Raw genomic sequence first — 22,719 nt, 5'->3', positions numbered from 1 at the left:
TTCTTTTACTATCTGTAGTTTCATTATTTTTATTGATCTTTCTAAAGAACTAGCTTTTGGTTTCAGTGATTGTTCTCTATTATTTTTCTGTTTTCAATTTTACTGATTTTAGCTCACATCTATATAATTTCCTTCTGCTTTGAGCTGAATTAGCTTTTCTCTTTCTAGTTTATTACAAGTAGAAACTTAGATCATTGATTGAGACCTTTCTTCCTTTTTAATATAAATAATTAATACTAGAAGTTTCCCTACAACCACCGCCTTAGCTTCATCCCCCAAATTTATATGTTATGTTCTTATTTTAATTCAGTTGAAAATATTTTCTAATGATCTTTTTGATTACTTTGGTTATCTACAGTTTGTGTAGAAGTGGGGTGTTCAATTTCCTATTATGTGAGGATGATTCAGATATCTTTCTATTATCAATTTCTTAATTCTGTTGTGGCCAAAGAACAGATTGTATGATTCTAATCCTTTTAAATTCACTGAGATTCATTTTATGTCCCAGCATATACTCTATCTTTAATGAATGTTCTGTGAACTTTAATGAAATGCATATCTTGTTGTGGAACATTCTGTAACTATCAATTAGGTCAAGTTAGTCAAGAATCTTCTTCGTGTTTTCTATATACATCCTGAATATCCAAATTCATGTTCCATCAATTATTGAGAAAAGACTGTTGAAATCTCCAATAACATCTCTGGATTTGTCAGGTTCTCTTTTCAGTTGAGTTTTGTTTCATGTAGTTTTAAACTCTTATTAGGTATGCACTCATTTAAGTGTTTTGTCTGCTTAAAAGTCCCTCTTTATTCCAAGTAATATTCCTTGTTCTACAGTCTACTTCACCTGATATAAATATAGTCTTTCCAGCTTTCCACTGATTAATACGTGCATGGTATATCTTTCCTCATTCCTTTACTGTTAATCTATTTGTATATAGATTTAATTGTGAAATACTTTTGCTTCATTTCAAAGTCCATTAAGATTTTCAGTGAATATACATAAAATTTATAGATTTAGTGAGAAGCTTCAGTTCCATAATATTGACCCTTCGCATCTAACATAAGTAATTATCAGGGCGCCTGGGTGGCTCAGTCAGTTAAGTGTCTGACTTCAGCTCAGGTCATGATCTTACAGTTCGTGAGTTCGAGCCCTGCGTCGGGCCCTGTGCTGACAGCTCAGAGCCTGGAGTCTGCTTCAGATTCTGTGTCTCCCTCTCTCTGCCCTTCCCCCACTCATGGTCTGTCTCTCTCACTCTCAAAAAAGAATAAGTGTTAAAAAAATTAAAAAAAAATAATTATCCATCTATGCAAAACTTTTAACATAATTCTCATGAAAAGTTTAGATCTTTTACAAACATGTTTTTCACATTTATTGTTGTCTTGTGTTTTTTAATGCATGGTGTTATTATGAATGATTATATAAATACACATATATACATATATTTAATCTTGCATTGAAAAATAAAACATGCATCTAAAAAGTGCAGAAAAATATAACTAATGTTTATGAGATGTATACTCATTTAACCACCACTGAGGTCAAGATATAACATTCCCGGGGCGCCTGGGTGGTGCAGTCGGTTAAGCGTCCAACTTCAGCCAGGTCACGATCTCGTGGTCTGTGAATTCGAGCCCCGCGTCAGGCTCTGGGCTGATGGCTCGGAGCCTGGAGCCTGTTTCCGATTCTGTGTCTCCCTCTCTCTCTGCCCCTCCCCCATTCATGCTCTGTCTCTCTCTGTCCCAAAAATAAATAAAAAATTAAAAAAAAAAAAAAAGATAGAACATTCCCAATGTTCCAGACACCATTTATGTGTCCCTTCCCAATCATCACCCTCTACTTCCTCCCAAAATTGATCAGCAACTTGACTGTGTGATTATCATCCCATTGCCCTTATTTATTCTATCATTTATGTGTACATCTCTAAGTAATATAGTTTAGTTTTGTTGTTAAACTGAAATAGCCATTATATTTTTTGTCTAAACTTGTGTTATTAGTTACCTCCACATTCTAGCTGATGCTGTTTTCAATATGTTGATTTTCTTTCTTTTTTGAAGAATTAATTTGTCTTATGTCATCAGTAACTTATGTTATTTATCTTCTCCTTTCCAGTGTTTGAACCTATTAGGTTGTTCTTGACTAACATTGATTAAAAATAAGAAAACAATGATAAATAATGGTAATAGTGAGGATCCCCATTTCTTTCCCGATACTATTGGCTGTACTTTTAGTGTTTCATCATTATTACAATACTACTGGTTGTTTTGAGATATATATTTATCAAGTAAAGCAATATTCTTTTATTCCTACTTTCCAAGAGATGTTTTTCAGAAAGAATATAAAATGTTACCATGTGGCATTTTCGTGTCACTCAAGGCAATCGTTTGGCTTTGTTATTTTGAGTGCTAAATAAAATTTATAGGTGTAGTTGGAGAGAAAATTTATTTTATACGATTGATATTGCTACCTGGAAACATGATATTCCCTAACTTAATATTCTTTGGGAAAATTGAATACTTTTCTCTTTACTTCTTATTCCATATTTCTTAAATTTACATGCAGTGACTCCATATTTTTGCAAGTATTGTGAATGACGCCTTCTAAAATTATAATTTATAACTGAGTTTTATAAATTTAATTTATGATTGGCTTCTATAATGACCTACTTTATTAGAAATAACAGCTTTTTCTATTCATTTTCTTCTTCAAAATTTTCAGTAAATAATCATAGCATCTGTAAATAATAATTAGTTTTTCCTTATAGATATTTCTAACTTTGTGACTTCTACTTCTGTTCAAGATGCAGGTAGCAGGGACCAGATTAGTCTCCCACCTTAAACAATTATAGAAATGGACAAAATTTATAAAATAATGACTTTTTCAAACTGTATTTTTCCAGCTATTAAAGTATTATTGAGAAATAAAAAGTGTATATATTTGTTTTTTTTTTAATTGAAGTATAATTAATATACAATATTACTCTCCTCGGGCAAGGGGAACAAAAGCAAAAATAAACAATTGGGACTGCATCAAACTAAAAGCTTTTGTACAGCAAAAGAAACCATCAGCAAAATGAAAAGGCAATCTACTGAATAAAAGAACATCTTTGTAAAAACTGTATATATTTTTGATGATTTGATATACATTGTGAAATAATTACCATTATCAAGGTAATTCACATACCCACCATCTCATAGTTACTCTTTTGTGTGTGTGTGGTGAGAATTCTTAAGCTCTACTGTCAGAAAATTTCAAGCGTACAATGCAATATTGTTAACGTAAGTGGCAATGCTGTATATTAGAGCCCCAGAATTTATTCATCTGATAACTGATAGCATGTACCCTCTGACCAACATCTCCCCATTTCCATCCTTCTGTCCCAACACATGGTAACTACTATTCTTCTCTTTTTTTATGGGTTTGACTCTTTTATATTCCACATAAAAATGAGATCATGCAGTATTTGCATGAGTTTCTGGAACACTGAAAATGTTATATCTTGACCTCAGTGGTGGTCAAATGAGTGTACACTTTATAAACATTAGTTATGTTTTTCTGCACTTTTTAGATACCTGTTTTTTCAATGCAAGTTTAAATATACTGTGTGTGTGTATATATATATGTATTTGTGTGTGTGTATTTATATACATAGTATATAGTATATACATATCCTATATGTATATAAAAATATATGGAATATACATATAGTATATATATATATCATTCATAATATCGTACACAAAAACACAAGAACTTAACAATAAATGTGAAAAATATATTCATAAAAGATCTAAACTTTTTATGAGAATTATAAAAAGTTTTGCATAATGACAAATTACTTATTTTAGATGAGAAGGGACAATATTATGGAGCTGAAGCTTATCACATAATCTATTAATTTTATGTAAGCGCTCTGAAAATTTTAGTGAATCTAAAATTGGAATGAAGCAAAAGTATTTCAAAATTGATTCGAAAGGCTAAGCATTGTAGGGACATGCTTTGTCTATTGTTAATATTTATTTTAAGCATGATAAATAGATATAACATTGTATGATAATTAATATATGAAAAAACAGTATTTCAAATTGATGGGGGTGGGTAGAGAGTCATAATGGTATTGGGAAAATTTGGGGGGGGACCTCTAAATGAATTGACTGACTTCTAGATTAAAAGAAAACACTACTAGAAAACATTTTAAAATAATTCTATAATTTTAGAGTGCAGAAAAAAACCTTTAGCAGAAAGGTTATCAGAAAAGATTGATAGATTTTTCTGCATATATGTTTTAAAATTAGCCCAGTAAAATCAAAATTAATCAAAATTAAAAGTCAAATAACAATCATGCAGCAGATCAAGTGTTAATATCCTCTAATATGCAAAGAATTCAGTGAAAGAAAGATGAACAATCTGCTAGAAAAACTGACCAAGGACATCAGAAGGCAACTTACAAATGAAGAAATGATAATAGTCAGTAAATATTAAAAATAATAGTCAATAAATATTAAATACTATCTCACTGAGTCTAAGATATATAATTTAAAATATCTTTTCTCTATCTTATTGGTCGAGATTTAAAATATTATTATATCCAGTGTTGGCTAGAGTGTGGGAAAATGGATATTTATATACACTGCTGATAAAGGCAGGAATTCATATTTATAAGAGACAATTTGACTATATGTATACTCTTTTACCCAACAATTCCATTTTTAGAGAAGCATATTGAGGAAATAATTGGACAAGTGAGCAACACTCTATAGAAGGATGTTCATCACAGCATTATTGTAACAGCAAACAGATAAGAAATAACATAGATATTCAACAATAGGGAAATTGTGAAATACACACAATAGAATATCATTTTGTCATTAAAAATTTTTATGAAATATATTGTTGGTGAAAATCGCATGTATTGTATAGTCCCATTTATTTAAAAAATCATATGCATGTATGCATTGAAAAATGTTCAGAAGGCTAAGCACCAAGATTTTATTTTTTTTAGCACTAAGATTTTGACATAGTTATCTCTATGTGACAGGATTTTGAATGATACCTTCTTCTTTATAATTTTCCATTTAATAAAAAAGAATATTAGAAAATACAAACATCAACAAACAAGTTTTTTCCATCTGTTAAGCTGGCAAAAGTTTTTTAAAATGTGAATGCATTGTCGGTGGGAGGATGGGTAGGTATACTGTCTCATACCTACTTGTGAAATTATAAATTGATAAGAATTTTCAGGAAAGCAATTTCTCACATGTATCAAAAACAATATTAAATTTACTAGTGAAAAATTAGCAACTGCATTGATAGTGGATTGGTTAAATAAATAGTGTAATAGCCACAGAATGGAGTTCTATACAGGCATTAAAAATGATGATGCGTATTTATCCACAGCAACATGGTAGAATATTCACAGTACATGAGAAAAGTCCTATGTAGAAGAGTAAATTTATGGGATGTAATATAATTAAATATAGATAGATATAGTTATGGGTAGATATAGTTATTTAAAATTTCTTTTAATTTTTATTTATTTTTGAGAGAAAGAGGGAGACAGGGCGCAAGCAGGGGAGGGGCGGAGAGAGAGGGAGACACAGAATCCAAAGCGGGCTCCAGGCTCTGGGCTGACAGATGCAGGGCCCGAACCCATGAACTGTGAGATCATGACCTGAGCTGAAGTTGGATGCTTAACCGACTGAACCAGGTTAAGGTGCCCCTAGACATCGCTATTTTAACAAATGTCTCTAGGTGGTGGACCCTGGTGGCTGAATTTTAATTTTTTTATGTTGATGCTATGAAAATAACATATTAATAATAAAAAATAAAAATGACATGTGAAAATCTTATCATCTACAACTGGCGTGCTGTTCTGCTACTAGTGGTCTTGGGTTAGATTGACTTCTAACATGCGAGGTACAGCTGGTTTCACCAGGCACTGATTAGTAAGGTTTAAGAAAGAAGGCAGGGGATGAACGAGAACCATGTAAAGCAACAAACAAGAGGTCTGGTGACTTCCAGGCAGAGTTTCCGATGTCTTGGTCATTCAACACTCGAGTTGTTTTCCTTCACAAGAGAGAAGTCTCGTTGTGTGTGGATAATTAGAGGTCAGAGAATACTTGGGCTCTGGGGTCTCTTTGAGTTTTATACCTGGCCAGCCATGTAGCTCCCTCAAAGGTGCAAAACTAGCACTCATTCTCCAGCGTAGCTCCATCTTATCAATGCTGGCCACTCGGTACTAAATAAACATCTGGACAATGATGTACAGGTGTTCCTTCTGATACATTCCCCTCAGATAGATTCCCATCCATCTTCAAGCCGGTAAGGTAAACCAACACCTAACAATTACTTGAGTTAATATTGCAAGGGGGATTCAAACCCTCCCATGTTCCTGAAACTAGAGATAAAGCCACAGAACTAACTGCTTGCCCTTTTCTTCTGATATGTCATTGAAGTCATTTGAAAAATCAAATTTCACTCTTTCCCACAAGCCCCACGTTTCATGCATTCTAATATAGGATTAGATTTTGAAGCTTGCCTCACGGGGCCAGGATATTTTCATGTTGTTCTCTCTCCCAGGAATACTTTCCCAACCTGTCATTAACATGAACATCTGGCTTAAATCTAACCTCCTCTGTGAACCCACCTCACCAAACAGATCACTTCTTATTTCATGTCCTACAGTTTTCTGTTCATACTTTACATTAGAAGCTAATTCATATTTCCATACCACCATCATTACAACCTGGCATATAACTCCACCAGTGGTTATTTTATAAATAATGGAAGACAGCAGCAAAGATAATTCCGTAAATATAAGCAATCATGTGCATACATAATAAATAGTGATTTCAAAAGGATGCCGACTGTTTGTTACATCATTTCAATGCACGTGTAGATACTAGTTTTCTTATGTTCCTCTTTCCTCAGTCCTAGTTATAAATTCTCCAAAAGCTCAAAAAAAAAAAAAAAGTGATTGTGAAAGACACATTAGCTTTCAAGTCTTCAGGTTTACTTAAGCTAAAGCACACAATGAAAAAATACAAAACAAAACAAAAACACAATTGGCTTGTATTCTTACGCTGTGGTTTTACAGTCATTACTTAGCCAATGTTTCTACTTTGATAGGAGTGAGGTTTGCAAGATTAGGTCCAGGGAGGGATTGCATTTAGCTGAGGTCTGGAGAATCACTTAATGAAGCAGGCAGTGAAGGAATCAGAGAGATTTTGTACATTTTTTTTTTTTTTTTGCAGGGGTAAGGGTAGTGGGGAGGGTTGCCTTTGGCCAACATTCTAGTAGTAATAATAGTAATGCCATATCTCCAAAAGAAACTCATGATTATGGCTCACATTAGTTTGTATGAGCATCTACAGACGACAGGTCCCTGCCTGCCAGTGTTCATACACTCATAAGCACAGTAGCAGCTGAGAAAAACCTCTGACTATTTGTTACTTAGTGATACCGCCTCTGGCAGGGTGGAAGCAAGTCTCTCTCAGGGGAAATTGCCGATGTTACTATTTTAATTTGCAAACTGCATTTTCTCTGGATGATGATGAGATTTCAAATAACCCAGACAAAACAGACCCTAGTTTAACAAGCTGAAAAAACACAAACAAAAAAAAAGCAAACAAAAATATTTTAGCCTTTCTCTCTAATTGTATAATTGAAAAATCAACTCTCCCAAAAGCATCTTGCGAGGGTAACACCACAGACTCGGGCACCAATTTAAAGCAGCAACCAACCTGAGTCCCAATTCTATCCACTCCAACATTTAACCTAGTGCCACCCAGAACTGAAAGGTAAGTATAAAGGTAGATGGTATTTAAGCACGATGAAGAAATACACATTAAAAAAAATACTCCAATTGTAGAAGTGTACATTTTAAAGAATACTCTAATCGTAACAGATGTTTCATATGATATGGCTCATTTATTGTGTCTACTGAATGGAAGACGTAAGACTGTTGAAATATTTTACCTTTAGAATAATAAGCAGTTTATGCATGAATTTTATATGCATATTATGTATTTGTATTATATTCACAGAACACACATATTCCACTAAAACCAATTAAACTGTAATATGAGTTAGTCACATTTATGGGGATGAAAAACACATCAAGAGACTATTAAGTCCATCTGTCCAAACTTCACATTGAATAATCTTTGAAATAATATAATTAGGAAATGTGTCTAACTCAAATAAGAAACAAAGTAGTATTGGAGATTAGTTATAAAAATAAAATGCTCCTCAATTAAAGCTTTAAGTTACATATATTTGAGACACCATAACTATAGCTTATTCGTTATTATAAATACATACATACATGTTTAAAACACATGGGACTGAACCTCCAATTTTGTTATTGAGAAGTCATTCATTATTTGTTTTCAAGAATTTAAGGAGTAAGATTCAGGCATGGAATAACTGCTCAATACTACTCATGATCATCATAAGGGTAAAGTAATTAGATGCATCACTTTCCCTGTATTTACACCTTGACAACCTGTGGTGAAGTTTGAGAGCCTGCTGTCTATCCAGGAAATATGCGTTTGACCAATTCTGTCTTGGTAAAGCAGATTGTTTCCCTACTGGGAAGAAACATTTGTTACAGATACCTGTACAATATTTACATGATTTATCTTAACCAGAAATGCCCTTTCCAATATGGCTGGCTCTTCTTGGCTCTGAGAAGAAACAAGCAGGAACTTCTTCTGTTGTTTCCCAGATTCCCTTCTTAGCCCAGGCATATGTTCAGGTGAAAAGGACAATTGCTTAGCTTCTCTTAGTCCCTTTACAGTTATTCAGCTCTTCAAATGCAAAACTCTCCTGTCATTTTGCCAGCTACCTACATGTACTGATTGGTTTGGTCTCTCATGAATTGAAGTGGGGTAATTCATTGCTTTCCAACTCAAGAGTTGGGGCTTCTTGGAGATATTGAAGTTTTTCTATATTTGATCTAATGACAGAGATTTTCTCATTTTCCTAAGCTGATTTTTCACTATGGACATGGAAGGTGATATCTACGGAAGAGAGAGGATGAAAGATGGCTAGTGTGTACATGTGTGTACATGTATGTGCATGTTGATAGATATAAAAATGACTCAGGGCAAAATTATAAATGCTGTCAAACATGATTTTCCTAAATTTGTTATCCATCTCTAGCATTTCCTTGGAAGTGGCGCCCTCATTCCCACTGGCTGTTGGGTTTTACCACATTGTCCCTGTATCTGGGATAGCCCTCTTGGGATGAAAGGAATACAAACTTCAGATATTCCTCACTACTTACTTGCTTAGGAATTCTGCTAACCAGAGAAGAGTAGTAAAGAGATATTTGTAACTAGGGAATTTCATCCCTCAAATGTGAAAATCTATTTGTATATGGGTGACTCTGAATGTAGATATATGTTGTCTGAGAACAATGAGGTACAGGGTTTGAATGAAGAGAAGGCTAATTCTCCATCTTCTCTGTGTTCTCTCATATTCCAACAAGTTGCATATATTAAATTCAATCTAACCTAAACTTTCACTGAGCCTACAGTTCTGTTCCCAAGGAACTCAATGTCAAAAGACAGAAAAAGACTAGGAAGCACCAGTAAAAGCTACCCAGCAGGCCTGCAGGGACCTGCTTTAAGTGTAGACCATTTCCAGTTGGACATTCAGGAAGAAAAGGGAGCCATTGCTCTCCTTAACCAACAAAGAATTGTGAATACACCAAGAACCCAAGCTAGACAGCAGCATTAAGTTGAAAATTGTTCCTGGATGACACTAAAGTCAATATAACAAGAGCAAAGAGAGAGCACCAAGGAATCTGCTGCCCAAGGAATTTGGAAACATTTATGAAAGTTTCATGGAGAATGAGACTTTGGTAGTTAGTATATAAAGGCTCAGAATTTAAATACCCCACATAGAAAAAAAATGCAGTGTTAAAAATGGCCTTTCTCTGTGAAAGCACTACTTCCTAAGTAAAAACCTGAGGTATGTCAAGGATAGAAAAGGGCAATACCTATTCTTAAGATAATTTTGCAAAATAAAGGAACCTGAAGAAGATAGAAGTTTTAGGGAGGGAAAGGTAGTGATAAAACAACAGTAATAGACAAAATTAATTTACTAACATTCTGCACTATGTTTAAAAGAATGATAAAAGATAAGGTTTTCAAGCCAATGAAAATTGGAGTCAACTGAGAAATGTCAGCAGCAAAAGGAAGCTTCAAGTAACAGTGGGTGACAAACACCAACTGAGGTGTTCAGATGGGAGTGTCAGCAGAAGACAAACATTGAGCAGAACTTGCTGCCCGTGTTCTCCTTCCCCGGAGCTAACCTAACATCTGGCCTCTCATCCTGATCAATCAGGGTCCAATCAGGAGACAAAACCACATAAGCTACTTTAGCCAGGACCAGCTTCGTAGACCAATGACCAATGCACTCATATAGGGGCCATGCTCAAGTTCCACATTTGAAATTTAATACTCTGTGGTTGCTGCATTGAAATTCTTGATAATCTTACCTTTGAATTTGTGTTTTGTAAGTAGGACAATGGAGTGGGATGATGGGATAATAACGCATGTTCCAAAGGCTTAGAGCTTCAGCTCACGCATGGTCCCCACTTTTGTCACCTCTCCAGACTGGGTTCTCAGCTTCCCACTCCTCACTCTGGTGCCCTAGACCCTAACTGGCCTCGCTCTCCCCACCCCTGTCCAATGACTACTCCTCCTCTACCCCCAGCATAGTCCTGGGCATGGGGGCAGGAATGTCAGGGCTGGATACATGTATCCCACAGACTCATGGGGCCTCCCTTGGCCAACCAGCCCTGTCTGGGTGGATTGAGCCTCTTTCCCACCCCCATCTACATGAGTTTTAAACCTTTTACTGAAGCTTAAAGATCTTGAGGGCCACTGATCTGTTGTAGTTGGGTGACAGGCCCATGAAAAAGGGTGTCACCTGGTTTGATTTCCCCAGATTCCACATCTGGCCAGGCTGTGCCACATCAGTTCAGCTGCCAGCGAGAAGGGGTATCCAATAGCCATCAGGCCTTGCCTCTGCAGGTCCTAGGCTCCTATGAGAGTATGAACCACCATGAGCATCGCCATGCCTGCAAGCCCTCCCTTAGCCCTCCCAAGCTCTATGTCTGGGATACCCTGTTCTCAACTCTCCAGACTTCCTGCATCTCACTTGCGTTTGTTCCTTCTGGTCAGCTCAAAGCACCCTCCGGGAATGAACTACAAAATACAAATTGTGCGATTCTGGAGATTCCACATTTGAATAAATGGTCTGACATTTATAGTCAAAACTGACATTGTACACTGTAAAGATGAATGGTCAAATTCATATTAATTTTTTTATTTTAATTTTATTTTTACTTAGAATGACACTGAGTAGAAAATAAACGACAGTATGACAAGTTGAGAGAGAGACCAAAGAAGAAAGAAAAAGATCTTATTATGTGCCTTTACTGGCACTTTTGCTCTACTTTTTGAGTAAGACCTGCATTTTCTTTTTGCATGAGTCCCCAGTTATGCAGCTGGCCCAGATTTTCACAGAGAGAATTTAGTATAAAGAATTGTTACCAAGGGGTACCTCAGTTGCGTAAGCATCTGATTTTTGTTTTTGGCTCAGGTCACGATCTCACAGTTCACGAATTCCAGCCCCACATCTGGTTTCACATTGACAGCGCAGAGCCTGCTTGGGATTCTCTGTCTCTCCCTCTCTCTCTCTCTCTGCCTGTCCTCCCCACCCTCTATGTCTCTCAAAATAAATAAACTTAAAAAAAAATTTTTTTTAAAGAATTTTTACACAGGTATTAAGGAACTGCAAAGACAAAAAAGGAAATAAGGTATCATGGAGGTAGAAACTACAGGAAACACTTGCCATCTTTATGGAGGAAGGAACATAGAGAAGAGGTTGAGATTATCAAAATTTACACACTTGGAGGAAAAGCCCACAGAATGAAAACTCAGACTTCTGAGAAGTCAGCAGTGTTTAACTGGAGTTAGACATCACCACTCTTCAGTAGAACTATGCTCTCCACATATGAAGCACTATTGAACCTTTGAGAAACTGAATTTTAAAATGTTATTCAGTGTTAATTACTTTTAATTTCCAAATATAGCTAGTGGCTACCATATTAGTTAACACAGTGCTAGAGCCTCTGAGTTTTGAGAAAGAATCTGTTGGCTCTGAAATGCAGACTTTCGAGGAGGATGCACTTGCCAACTGGTGTTAGTGGTTACAGGGTGACTTTGTGAGTATTGAGAAAACTAAAGACTGAATCAACAGCGACTACTGGAGCGAACTGCAGTTCTTGGTGTGAAGGAGCACCGCTATGGTGATGGGGACAAGAACAGAGAGAGTCACAGAAAGGAACAAGTCCCTTGATCCTCCTCAGTTTTCCAGTATCCCTCTAGCGCCCCCTATTGGCAGTGCCTGGGAAGGCACCAACAAGGAAAGCAGAAGTCCAGTGTGGAGAAATGAAGTGTGAATAAGCATCACAAGGTCGAGACTGGAAGGGTGGAATGATGCTAGCACACCATCACAGCATCTTCTTTGGACCCTGACTTCTGGAACTTTTTAGATAAAATTGTACTCCCTCTTCACAAACTTTTGCACCAGCCTCATCCCTAATTCTGCTTCTCTTCTCAGCCTGCATTCATTTCTAATTATAATTAATGGGCACTGACCTCGCAAGTCTTAGATGTATCTCTGCTCAGTCCGCAAGACGTGACACATGAAAAAAGTAAAGAAGAAAACACCCCAAAACTACCAAAACATGAATGAAGATCTTAAATGTGAAGGAGGCAAAGCAATGATAATACGAAAGAGGTTAGCCTGCACTAAAATATCTTTTTTTCATCTCTAACCATTTTTTCCTGAATAACCCAATCCCGATGCTATACCTACAAATACAGTTTCTTGTAAATTGTAATTTCAGCTTACAACCTGAATATGGTTATTGCTAAAACCTACAAAGTAGATGAGATTCCTTGGGAAGTTCTTATTGTAACTGAAAACCTAGCCCTAAGAATTAGGCTCGCATGATATTGATAAACTCTATTTCCCACACTCGTGGGACTTTGACTCTAGTAAGAAATTTAGAAATAAAAATATAAGGGGATTATGATTAGGAAAGACTCGACACTCTAGACCAGAACAATATTTCAATTTGTCTGCCATCTTACAGATTCAAAACTAGTCACTTGAAACAAAAAAGGCACAAGGAGCTTACATATCTGCACTCAGGAAGTGCCCCAGTTCACCCCAATTTGCCCCTAAACACCAATTAATTCCACGTCTCCTGCAACTGGCATTTTAACTTCAGAAATGCTCTTCACCAGCACCTGTTTACTAAGACCCCGTGAGGTGATACTCAAGTTTATCCTACTTCGAGGTGCCAATTCTCCTCTTTAATATAGATCACTTCCCGCCTTCAAAAGTTGATTGTGCGTACGGTCACAGTACTCCCCTTCCCCCAAATACATCAGAGTACATCCTGTACTCAGACAGGAAAAGATAGTATTCCCTGAAGAAAAAAAATTACCCTCCTGAATCACAAATGCAACTTTTCTTGGTGTTTGTGGGGGCTGCATGAAGCATAAGAGATGAATCTACGCCACACTATTTCCTGAGAAGTTAGCTTTATCCTAATATAGCAATTCTACTGAGGGTCAAATATAACAATCAATTTTTCAGTACATTTTTTCACATAAGAATTTCTCCAAAATAATATTTTATTTCATCTTATTATTATTTCCAAAGATCTTATATAAATTAAAATCTAGGGTTATAAGTGAGATATCAATTAACATAAGAATCAATTTAATGGTAATTTAAATAGCTAACTGTTATAATTTTTGCATAATGAAGTGGCCTCTGGGCTTGAAGTCCTAATCATGTCTAATTAATTTAAAGGATGTTACTTTTTATTATCATTGAAATTTCTGACAGGTGATAAAACATTTAGGGTTGCCATCACAAACTTTTTACATCAGCTTTACTGTAAGTTGACAAGCCATAGATCATCCCTCTGAAAATGACTATTTAGGAAAAAAAAAAAAACTCAACTACATTTGTGAAGTTATAGCATGGAGCTGCTATATTATCCATGAAAAGGAAAGCAATTCTATTCTTTAAAATAATGAAACAGTTGACATTTTATTTTCATGATCTCAATAGCTGTAATCAACCTTCATAGGGAATAATCAATTTCAATTTCAGAAAATAATCTTCATAACCCCTTGAGTTTATATAGTACCTATATTGCCAGAAACATTAATATGCTTTCCATTGTCAATATAAAAAAGTCTTGATCTTGTGAGGATCAGATAGCAAATAAATCTAACTGCAAGTGGATTAACCGAAAGGCTCCTCACGTCTTTAAAACAGAACATTAAAATATCTACCATTAAAGGCATTCTCAGTAATGTAAAATAATGTAAGGAAAACTATTCTAGATTCTATGGTCATAGAAAATCCAAATCCAAAGCATGGAAAGCAAATAGATAAGTCTAAAGCAGACGCAGGCTGACGTGGGATTCAAGCGCTGATGGAAAATGGAGGCCTCCAGCCAGCCTGACCCCAAGATCTGTACCACAGGGCTGTTCTTTCAAAGAGAAAGAAAAGCATTATTTTACAAATCCCGGAGAGGGATTTTATGTAAGATAAGCACAGTCAGAAAACAGAATGAGCAGTGAGCAGCTATAATCTGAAGGTCAGTCTGCTGGGCAGCACTTGTTAGGATGGAGGGAGAAGGGACGGTGCAAGCCACACATTGAGGCATCATGGCCAAGCAGTCAGGAACATGGACTTGGGCTCCGGCAATGGGATCTCAGGCAAGTCCTTCAACCTCTTTGTATCCCAGCTCTTGCTCTGTAAGATGTGACTGCTGATAGAGAACATGTTCCCAAGGGGTTGTAAGGGGGAATTGAATGAATTAATACGTGTAAAGCACTTTCGAACTGTGCTGGATACATAATAGTGCTTCCTGCATGTTTGCTGTTACTGCAAATCTGAGCTTAATCTATTTAGCATACTCCAGGAACTTCCAGAGCCCTCCGCTTGTGGTAAGAATATGCTCTAACGTTATGGAGGCAAAAACACTTTCTTAACCTTGGGGTCAAATGTGATCTGCCTAGATTCGGCTTAGTCTACTCTGATACCTGAAAGATAACACAAGCAACTTACGATGGCAACAAAGTAAAAGCCCTGGACTATAGGTCACAAGGCCACTGACCTCTCATTTATTTTTGTAAGCTTTAAGAGATATGAAAAGAACAAGAGCTTTGGGGTCAGTCACAGCAATTTGAATGCCATTTCCACCAGTTCTGGCTGTTTGACCTTGGACAAGTAGTTCACCTTTCTAATGTTCAGTGTTTTCATCCATAAAATAAGAATGAGAATACCTAATTCTTTTGTGAATAAATAAAATAAATATATTAAATACTTACAAGAATACCAGACCTGCCAATCATGATACGTTAATTCCATTCCTTTTCTCTTTTCTGAGCCTCAATTTCCATCCATACGATGAAAATGTTAATATCCAATGTAAGATAATATTAAGACCAACATTTTCTTTTCTAATTTCTCCTCTCTGTTTTCAAGACTTTCATTGCTACACAAAAACTTTTGTGATTACTGCTGTTTCTTTGCTCTATAGTTTTTGCAGGGCATGACATTTAACCCAAAAAGCATATATAGTACAAGTCAGCTGCTAAGCTTAGGTCATCCTGGGGGTAGAAAATTCCAGAAAGCTACTTAGGAGAAAACACAGTATTAAACATAAAGAAGAATAAGGAGGAGGAAGAATCCTTTAGGCTTCACTAGATCAGGAGACACTATTTTCCTTCTTAAGAGTGAAAAGAATGCGACACCTGGGTGGCTCAGTCCATTAAGTGTCCAACTTCAGCTCAGGTTGTGATCTCACCATTTGTGGGTTCGAGCCCCATTCAGGCTTTGTGCTGACAGCTCAGAGCCTGGAGCCTGCTTCAGATTCTGTGTCTCCCTCTCTCTCTGCCCCTTCCCTGCTCTGGCTCTGTCTCTCTCAAAAGTAAATAAACATTAAAAAAAAAAAAAAGAGTGAAAAGGATATAGGCTTAAGAATGAAAGACAGTGTAACCTCTCCTATTACAACAGGATATAAGCCCCACAAAGAACATGCAAAGGAAGCCATTCAGAATATCCCCACCTAAATTCCTGCAAAGTGAGGGATTTGTGAAATAGCAAGAGAAAGAAAAATTTAAAACAACAATGAAACAACATTATGTACTAGAAATCTGCCTCTGAACAACGTGTGGTAGGTCAGGTAGGGACTTTCTTCTCCTCTTTTAGAATTCAGCTTTGTTCAATTGCATATAAATAAAATGTAGGCTGAGAATGTTTTGTAATTAACAATGGGATAGCATATGCCTGATTCAGGGGCCCTTATAACTCCTTTCAGATTCCCTGGCAGAACGTTTCACTTGACTAGGGTCATTTCTTCCACTGGCTTCTGGCCTTCAAAATAATTCTGACCACAACATCCCAGGTGGGCACTGCAATTCAACTACATTTGTCAAACTACTCAGCTCTCGTCCTAGGACACGACCAGACTAGAGGACCAGAGTGGGGACTGAAAGTAGACACTGGGGGTAAGACTGAAATCACGCCTCTCTCTCCTCCTCTTTAGCTTTATCCACATCCCTGCAATCTCCCGAATATCTCCAGGGTTGCCAGGTTGGGTTATACACCACATAGGTACTCAACAGTAGGGGAAAACAGGTACTAAAATCAGGCCCTGTATCAAGGCTACCATGAATTCTAGGAAGAACTCCTTCTTTCAAATCTACCCAGCAATGCTAATGCTGCCCATCCTGCATTAATTCAGGGCTTCACTGTTTCTCAAATGGACTTGTAATAGACTCCTAAAAGAGCAGTTTTCAAAAGCTGCTGTATATAAAAGTTACCTTGGGAACTTTAAAAAGATTGTAATGCCCAGGGCACATCATAGACTGATTAGCTACAATATCTACAGGTACGATCCAAGCAGAAGTAGTTTCAAAGCTTCTCAGGTGATTCCTACATGCAGACAAGCTTGAGAACCAGGCTTCTAAACAGTTCGTTGATTGTCTCTAATTTAATATCCCTGTGACCCATCCTCCTCGTTATCCAAAGATAATGGAACTCACCTGCAAATAATCTTTTCGACGGCTTCCATTGCCTACAGCAGTGTTCTCGAAGTACGGGCTGCAGACCAACAGAATAACCTGGACTGTTTATGAAGATACAGATTCCAGGGGCGCCTGGATGTCTCAGACAGTTAAGCGTCGGCCTCTTGGTTTCGCTTCAGGTCATGATCTCACAGTCTCTTGAGTTCAAGCCCCACGTGCGGCTCTGCACTGACAGTACGGAGCCTGCTTGGGATTTTCTCTCTCTCTCTCTGCCCCTCCCTCTGCTGTCTCTCTCAAAATAAATAAATACATAAACTTAAAAAAAAAAAAAAAAAGAAAATATAGAGTCCAGCCCTCACTTCAGGGTTGGGGATGAGGGTTACATTTTTTAGTTTTTAAACAGCTATGCCAGGGGCGCCTGGGTGACTCAGTCGGTTAAGCGTCTGACTCCTGATTTCCGCTCAGGTGCTGGCAGCTCGGAGCCTGCTTCGGATTCTCTACTCTCTCTCTGCACCTCCCCCTGCTCACACGGGCATGCGCGCGGTCTCTCTTACGCAAATAAACTTAAAAAAAAAAAAAAAAAAAGAAAAGAAACAGCCATGCCAGGTGATATCCATGAATCTTAAATTTGAGAACCACTGATCTCCAGGATAAAGGTCAAATCCTTTAGTATGGGACCTGACTACTGTCCTTGCCTGGATCCTATTTTGCTGAATCACCTGTAGTTTGCGTTCATCCCAACACCCCATGTTCCAACAGTCCCAAATTTGCCTTTCCACATGTTGCCCCTCCACCTAGACTATCCTTAGGTAAGTCACTTAACCTCTCTGAGCCTGTTTCCTCATCTGTAAAATGGGGATTATAATATGCATCTTCGGGGCTGTTTGAAGATTAACTGAAATAATATATTTGCAAATGTCTAGCTCTAGGCCTGGTCCAAAGCAAATGCTTAATTCTCATTCATTCACTAATTCCAGAACTTGTAAATTCAGAGTGTCTGAACCGAGTTGTGCTTACATATTGCTGCAAAAATATTGACTGTAGAGCTGCTGCCTGAACCCAGGAATGCCAATCCCACCACACTAGAGTAAGCATATTTGCAATATGAAAAAAATAAGTTGGGGGAGAAATTGCCATACTCTTAGGATTTCACAGGCCACCATCAAATGTACTAAAAAATAAAATAATCCCTCAAAAAAAAAACGGGATGCCTGATCTCCTTAGCTCCAAGGCAGCTTATTCAAGAGTGAAGTTTTAAGAACTGAATAAATTAATGTCCATATTAAACACTAGGTTAAAATCAGTCCCTGGCCTAAAGGTCCTTGCAATCTGAAGGAAACAGCATATAAAGATGGACATGTGCACAAGGAGGAATTCATAAACCTATTTTTTAAAGCTTTGTTATTTTCTCACTCTATCCAATGTTCTTGACTGATAAATGGAGGGAGAAAAAAAAAAATGGCAAGGAGAAATTTGCTCCTGGTTCCTGTGCATCCCAAGTATTTATTTAGTTTTCATCTGACATGTATTAATAGTAAATTGTAATTATGTTTATTGTTTTATATGCACCTAATAAATCACTGAGTCTATTAATGCTGATGACGATGATGATGGTGGTGATGACGATGATTGTTTTGAGCCTTTACTAGGTACTAGGCATTTAGCAAACACTTTAAATATGCTATATAATTTAGAAAACATACGTAAGAAGTAAATATTTTCATTTCCTTTTTTTTCAGATAAGACAAGGGAAAGGGAGGAGATAAGCTATTTAACTTGTCCAAGTTTCTTCTGTTATTCCTGCAGATCAAAGATCTGAAATAAAGTCTCTTTAGCCCCAAGGCCCAAGCTCTTAACTATAACAAAACCCGTGTCACCTCTAGCAACAATGGTTTAATTACGTCCTTAACAGCAAAACAGTTTTAGGAAAAGGCAACTACTAATCAACAGGAATAAATCTCTTCCTTAACAAGGTGGTGGCTCAACATAGGTCTGCCTACTGGCTTGGTTGGGTCCAATAACCAGCGTAAGTACAGCCCTAACTTTGGAAAGATTCCCAAAGCCCTCCATCAGCTCATCACAGTCTATTTAGAAGACATGCAAGTCCCATTACTCCCTTGAGTGTGTTCTTACATTGGACCAAGCTGTTGGTTTGGAGTTGTTCAGGAATAGGTGTTTATTGCAGCTAGTGGTAGCCTGGTCTTCCCCTTAGGAGGTAATGAATAATTACATTTAAATTTTAAAATTCTCTAGGCCTCCTTATAGCAAGACCATGGAATCTTGCTTGTTTTGTCTTTTGTTTTATACTATTTTTCTTTGAGAGGCTCATTTGAGAGCCTTTGAGAGGCTATAAAAATGGCCATAAACTTGGAAATTTTTTCAAACTTAATTTCAAAATATTTTTTCACAATTGCTGTTTATTCAAGATATTCTGCTGAGAGGTACAGGGTGACTATGATATGGCATCTTAAGTAGCTTAAAATGTTGGTTAATGGCAGAGAAGTACATATTAGACAAGTAACCATGCCTAATATGTTAATGTTAACTTTTATTCTGATGCTTAAGACAATTCCCTATGTTACCAGGAAAAGAGCAATTATTTTTTTCCCAGAGAAAGAATTTCTAAAACTATTTATACTAACAAAGGAACACTTGTGGAACACTCATAGAAGAAGTAAAATTTGACTTTAGTTTCAAAATATTGGTATGATTGTGTCTTGTAAAGGTGGGACAAAAGCATTTCTAGGCAGAGAACACAGAACACATTAGGTTTGTTTTGAATATGTTTTGAATATGGGAAGACAGGAAATCAAAGAGAATTGGCAACACCATTATTAGCATTCAGACAAAGCTTGAGGGTTAGCTACTTGTAGGAACCGTTGCAAGGAAAACTCAGACATCAGTATACTTGGACTAGATAAATTCATGATATTTGCAATCCTGCATTTATTACGGGAAGTTACAAAACCACAGGAACATCCAAAATGTCAAACTTCAACGGAATACCCAATTTCATGACTTTTAGACACATAGTGTAAAACAGTAAACTAAACCTGCAGATTTCCCAAATTATCATGCTACAAAATACCACAGAAATTGTACCCTCAGGGACATGACTTCCTTGTTCTCCTTATCATCCATTTCCTCAGGCAAAAGAAAATACCAGCAACAACAAAATGAGAATTTCTCAATTAAGACCAGCTTACCTCAAAATAAAAATAAGGCATAAAAACAAAAAGGAAAAGGATGATATAATCACATACTCAGTTCCTCCTGTTGCTTTTAATTTTTCTACCTGATCACTTTAAAGTTCATATTATATAAATTTCGATATTTTTTCATGGTCATGGACACACATGGTACATATGGGAAAAGTTGTTATGTTCTTTTTTATTATGCTACTTAGTAAAATGCCTATTTTCTTTTATCATTTGGAAGCTTATAATTAAAGAATCTAAATATTTGACTTACTATAAGGTTAACTGCTAAGCATAATGTTTTCTATCATTTTAGCAAATAAAGTCTTGAATCCATAAGCTTCTAATCAGGACTGATACTAGAAGAGCATATAGGAAAACTATGGTCAAGAAATCAGTCACTTCTTTCCATTCCAAATGTGAGTATAAATCTCTCTGCATAATTTTCACTCTGATTTATAATCTGAATTCTATATTTTTGTAGAAACCTTTCTAAAGCACACATTTATAGTCCACCATTTTCATTCATCTTTTTCCCCACTTGTTCTAGAACTTCTTGGCTTATTCAAAGTCTCATGTATTTACTTTTTAATTTTTGCTCATCCAAATATAGACAATTACAAATCCATCCTTTAAAAAACAACATACCTATATGTAAACCCTGTTCTAAATATTAAGATCAGTGAAAATAAAACATAGGCTGTTATATTTACCTTTATTTGAATTACAATTATCTAATTTTTCTCCACTTTATGTTCTCTCTTCTATGAGTACCATTAAGGATCCATGACTTTTCCTGTGGAAACTCAACTTGTTCCATTTAACCATAACAATATTAATAATTATACTTAGTATTATTTTACATTCAAATCTTTCACCATTTGACTAGTAGGAATTCATTTAATTGAGCAACTCTGCCCTTTCAGTACTGCCTGACATTTATTTATTTATTTATTTATTTTAATTTTTTTAACATTTATCCATTTTTGAGAGACAGGGCATGAGCAGGGAAGGGGAAGAGAGAGGGAGACACAGAATCTGAAACAGGCTCCAGGCTCTGAGCTCTCAGCACAGAGCCTGATGTGGGGCTCGAACTCACGGATCGTTGAGATCACGACCTGAGCTGAAGTCGGATACTTAACCACCTGAGCCACCCAGGCGCCCCAGTACAGCCTGACATTTAAAAGCTACCCTTGCTTTTGTGCATTTAGGTCCTTCACGAAACCCTCTTAAACATGATGATGAAGGTATCAGAAGGGTGAAGTCCATGAGACAAAGGAATGGGACACGTGATGAAAGATGACAGCAAAATGTTTGAAGCTGGGAAACAGATTCAATCTGTCTTAGGAACTACGTCTGTGTTTGTGGAGAAGTGAATTGGTGGGGAGCCAAGAAACAAGCCGATTCGGGACTTAGAGGCACACTGTGTTTCAAGAATATGTAGGTGGGACCAATGGGCAGATCGGTTGGAATTTTGCATTTGAAGCAATTGGAGTCCTAACTACCCTCATTATCACACACAACAGCGTCCCTACCCACCCAGTTTCAGGCAGATGGCCTAAGATGTACTCTCTTAAACCAGAGGGAGCTTGGGCACAAAAATTAGAGGAAGGGAGCTGTCATGAGCACAAAGGACTAAGTGAATGTTTCCATCCTGACATGTGAGAACACTAAACTTTAAGCCTTTTGGCCCCGGCCCAGCAGCCATGCTTGCCCTCCTCAAGGAGAGCATTATAGATTTCTCTCTGAGGAAACCAATCTACCGAAGTGAAAAGACCTACAATAACCACTTCATGACTTCCTAAGGAGTTCACTGCCCAATATTCTCATGACTGCTGAGCTCCTTTGTATTTCACTTTTAAACACAAACAGACAGGGGCGCCTGGGTGGCTCAGTTGGTTAAGCGTCCCACTTCGGCTCAGGTCATGATCTCACGGTCTGTCAGTTCGAGCCCCGCATCGGGCTCTGTGCTGACAGCTCAGAGCCTGGAGCCTGCTTCACATTCTGTGTCTCCCTCTCTCTCTGCCCCTTCCCTGCTCATGCTGTGTCTCTCTCTGTCTCAAAAATAAATAAACATTAAAAAAATTAAAAAAAACAACATAAACAGACATTGGTGGGCCACCACACATTTGAAAAAGAAAAAAAAATGTATATGGACTAAAAAAAAAAAGAAAGAAAGAAAAGTGGAGGAAACAGAGGCAAAAGAAGCAGAAGAAAAGTTCAAGAGAAATAATTTAATAGTCACAAAGAAAATGGAAAACAGTACATTCCTGAAACAAGAATAGGAAGTCTTAAAAAAAATCTCAGAAATTCTGAACGAGATCTTTGAAATTAAAAAAGAAGTGATATCAGAAATGAAAAGGTTAATAGAAGAGTTGGA

At 36.9% G+C, this 22,719-nt stretch overlaps 2 long non-coding RNA genes across 2 annotated transcripts in view; one reads left to right on the top strand and one right to left on the bottom strand.

Moving 5' to 3' along the window:
- The window catches only part of LOC109496155, a 212,534-nt gene extending 195,156 nt beyond the window's left edge, over positions 1-17,378 (bottom strand). Inside the window, exon 1 of the long non-coding RNA XR_006592182.1 lies at positions 17,161-17,378. This is a non-coding gene — a long non-coding RNA (uncharacterized LOC109496155). The remainder of the gene's footprint in view (positions 1-17,160) is intronic.
- Positions 17,379-17,742: 364 nt separating this feature from the next.
- On the top strand, positions 17,743-22,328 carry LOC123383101. Its single transcript, XR_006592467.1, has 3 exons — positions 17,743-17,951; positions 20,656-20,758; positions 21,551-22,328. It is a non-coding gene; the product is annotated as an uncharacterized LOC123383101 (long non-coding RNA).
- The last annotated feature ends 391 nt before the right edge of the window (positions 22,329-22,719 follow it).

This window comes from Felis catus, chromosome F2, assembly GCF_018350175.1.
Source record: "Felis catus isolate Fca126 chromosome F2, F.catus_Fca126_mat1.0, whole genome shotgun sequence".
NCBI classification, from domain to species: domain Eukaryota; kingdom Metazoa; phylum Chordata; class Mammalia; order Carnivora; family Felidae; genus Felis; species Felis catus.
The sequence above is the reverse complement of the archived record's forward strand: the minus strand, read 5'-3'. Positions and strand labels throughout refer to the sequence as shown.